Here is a 3,203-nt window from a genome sequence, read left to right as displayed (position 1 = left end):
GCTATCACTCGAGAGGAGCCTTGGAATTCTTTCTGCAGTATTTCCCATGCTTCTTTGGAAAATGAGACAGTTGCAATTCTGGAGAAAATCGTCTCATGTACTGCTTGTTGAAGGATGAACAATGCCACTACGACTTTCAAAAAATCACGGTTTTGCGGCAGTTATTTAGCGGCGGTTCTTAAAACCGCCGCTATTATCCTTTTTCCCGGCGGTTTCAATTAACCGCCGCAAAAAGAAATTTTTAGCGGCGGTTCTTAAAACCGCTGCTATTATCCTTTTTCCCGGCGGTTTCAATTAACCGTCGCAAAAATAAATTTTTAGCGGCGGTTATCTAGCGGCGGTTTTTAAAACCGTCGCTATTATCTGTTTTTGCGGCGGTTTCAATTAATCGCCGCAAAAATAAATTTTTAACGACGATTATTTAACTGTGGTTATTAGCGGCGGTTCTTATAATAACCCTCCTTCGCTGAACTGCTGCCCTAGCCCTTCGCCCTTCCTCGTTATAATAAGGTCGCGCCGCTTCTTCTCCTTCACCGAAGTCGCAGCCCTTCGCCCTTCGCCCTTCGCCCTCTCCTCTCCCGGCGGCATTTTCCCTCTCTTCTTCTTCTTCCACCGAAGCAGCACCGGCCAAAGCTTCTCCCTCAACAGCTCGTGACTTCCGCAAGACAAGCCCGCACCAGCCGACGCCGCCCATCTACTGCCGCCACAACGCCGCAGCCCCTGCGCCGCCCGGAGAAAACGCCGGCCTTCCCCTCTTCTTCATTGGTTGCCTCCACCGTCACTAATCTCCTTGGAGCAGAGCCGCGATCCCTCATCGTCAGCCGCCGCCTGGGCGAAGCTGCCCCTGCTGCCACAAGCCGCCGCCGCACACAGGAGAAAGCCCGACTGCCCTAATTCGGGGTGGTACTGCACATAGCTCCTTTTCTTGTTGATAATCCTGGTGGTACCACTCGTGATCAGCCCCGGCACCTTTGTTCCCGCATCTCCTCCGTCTTCGCGAGTCCGATCATCGTCGCAATCGCTTCGATCCAGGGAAGGAGGGTTTGCCCTGTGTGTTCTGGTTGAGGTAAGTTCTGGTGTGTGTCAAAATTTTGATTCTTGTAATATCAATTTCCTGTTCACATGATTTTCGTTAGGTCTCGGAATTCAGTTCTTTGCACTAGGATTTGCGATTGTCTTTACTAATTCATCACTTTCTTTTAGTTCGATTGATGTAATTTTTTCAGCTTTTACTGATTGATACTTCTGTGTTTGTTCTTGCAGGTTGATCGATCTCGGATTGTTTTCGTGTATCCATGTGCTTTCTTGCATCATGCCTTTGCATTTTGTTCACCCAACCTTCTACATGGAAAATCTTTTGTTTTGTCATTAACAGTTAAATATATGCTTCAAATTGATTTAAATCACACATATTGTTGAATGGTATCATTTATTTATGTAGCTGGTCGATCCTATAGACAAAACAGTGGATAGAGATATAACTCTTGTTAAAGAACTGGGTTTGAAACTTATCTATGCTATGAATACTCATGTGCATGCTGATCATGTCACAGGTACGGGTTTGATAAAGGTAAGCTATCATTTGTAAAATTATATACTTGAGCATTTTTTTTCCGTTCATATGGCAGCATCAAAATACTTGTGTTATTGATTTTCATAATAAGCATGTCATGAAATTTCCAACTTAAATATTGACTGACTAAATACCTTACAGAAAAAGATGCCAGGGGTAAAGTCTATGATATCTAAAGCAAGCACCACACAAGCAGATCATTTGGTTGATCATGGTGATAAAATATATTTTGGTGACCTTTTTCTGGAGGTAGGAAGTTCTTGGTGTTGAGCAGATAAGTAGACTTTCAACTTCTAAACTTTTGTTGGTTCTTTGTTGCATATGGCTTGTTTCTAGTCCATATCTCTTGCACATTTTTGTATTGGACATTGTTATCTCATTCTTCTTTTTGCATGTGGCTTGTGTCTTTTGCAGAATTCAGATGTTCTGTATGTGACCTTTTATTCTCTCAACTTATTCCTGAAATTTCCACTTGATGCTTGTGGTCTACAGCAGCCTAAGTATTCTCTAATGACTAAAAAGTGGATATGAACAAAGTTAAGGAAAAATGAGATTTGAGCCTTGTTATGTTGTTAGAATCCACTTCCATGATGTTAATAGCAGACACATAATTAAGAGTTCATCAGCAGCTATCTAAAATTTCATTTTCCTTAGGTTTTCTCTTTTTGTAGTTAATGCAGTGAACTTTTGATGGGATATTCTAAATCACGTAGTTAGACTATTGAAGAGGCAGAAATTTGGATCGTCTAATATTAGCAAAATAAACTCTTACTATTGAGATCAGCAAGCAACAAATTATAGTTTCTATTTGATCAATTGGTGTCAAGTAGTTAAAATTGGTCAACTTTTGTTGTTTCTGTGACTTATTATAGATGTCTCTCAAATTATAGTTTCTATTATAGATGTCCTTCTGGACCTATATGAATTTCTACGATCTTAGAGCATAGAAATTTAGCTTTACTTGATTTAGCTTTTAGAAGTTCCAGATTTACAAGTCCATGTAGCTGTAGAGTTTTTTATTATTGATACGTTTGTTTGTTCTTAGTAGTTTATCTCTTTTAGTTTTTTGTGATAAACAATAGCATTCATTTCAGTGATCTTTAGATTATAGTTTGTCTCTTTTAATTTTTTTTTGTACTTGTGCAGGCATGACTACTTTACAAGTTTGAAGAGCTCTCCAAGGATGACTATTTTTCAAAAAGCAACGAATTTGCAACCTGGTTGAAGGAAAAGCGAGGGATCTATTTCTAAGATTTGACATCTGATAAAGCTAGAGAGATTTCTCAGTTTTTTTGTAACAAGCAAAGTTTTAATTTTTTTATAACCTAAATTCACTGTATTTGACATCTGACAACTTTGATATTCGTGTGTAATGACTCATATTTGTTCACTAGTTTTGCAAGAAATTAATGAAGTAAAATTTCCTATTTATTATAATTTTTGGTTAAATTTTTCTATTTATTTATTTATAAAAATTATTGCATGCTGAAAATTCTATAATTGTACATTCAAAATTTAAACTGTCGGGAAATTATTTCGCGGCACTTTTAGCAAACCGCCGGGAAACCATTTTGCGGCGGTTTTGGCAAACCGCCGGGAAACCATTTCGCGGCGGTTTTGGCAAACCGCC

General features: G+C 39.2%; 1 long non-coding RNA gene across 1 annotated transcript; it reads left to right on the top strand.

Annotated features, from left to right (window-relative positions):
• Positions 1-1,446: 1,446 nt before the first annotated feature.
• LOC141817402 (uncharacterized) lies at positions 1,447-2,870 on the top strand. The gene is made up of 3 exons (XR_012600818.1): positions 1,447-1,570; positions 1,721-1,822; positions 2,720-2,870. It is a non-coding gene; the product is annotated as an uncharacterized LOC141817402 (long non-coding RNA).
• The last annotated feature ends 333 nt before the right edge of the window (positions 2,871-3,203 follow it).

Source organism: Curcuma longa, unplaced genomic scaffold, assembly GCF_044706935.1.
Source record: "Curcuma longa cultivar G26 ecotype Majalengka, Jawa Barat unplaced genomic scaffold, ITB_CL_G26_1.1 contig_20388, whole genome shotgun sequence".
NCBI classification, from domain to species: Eukaryota; Viridiplantae; Streptophyta; class Magnoliopsida; order Zingiberales; family Zingiberaceae; genus Curcuma; species Curcuma longa.
Note: the sequence above shows the minus strand (reverse complement) of the source record. Positions and strands in the feature narration are given on the sequence as shown.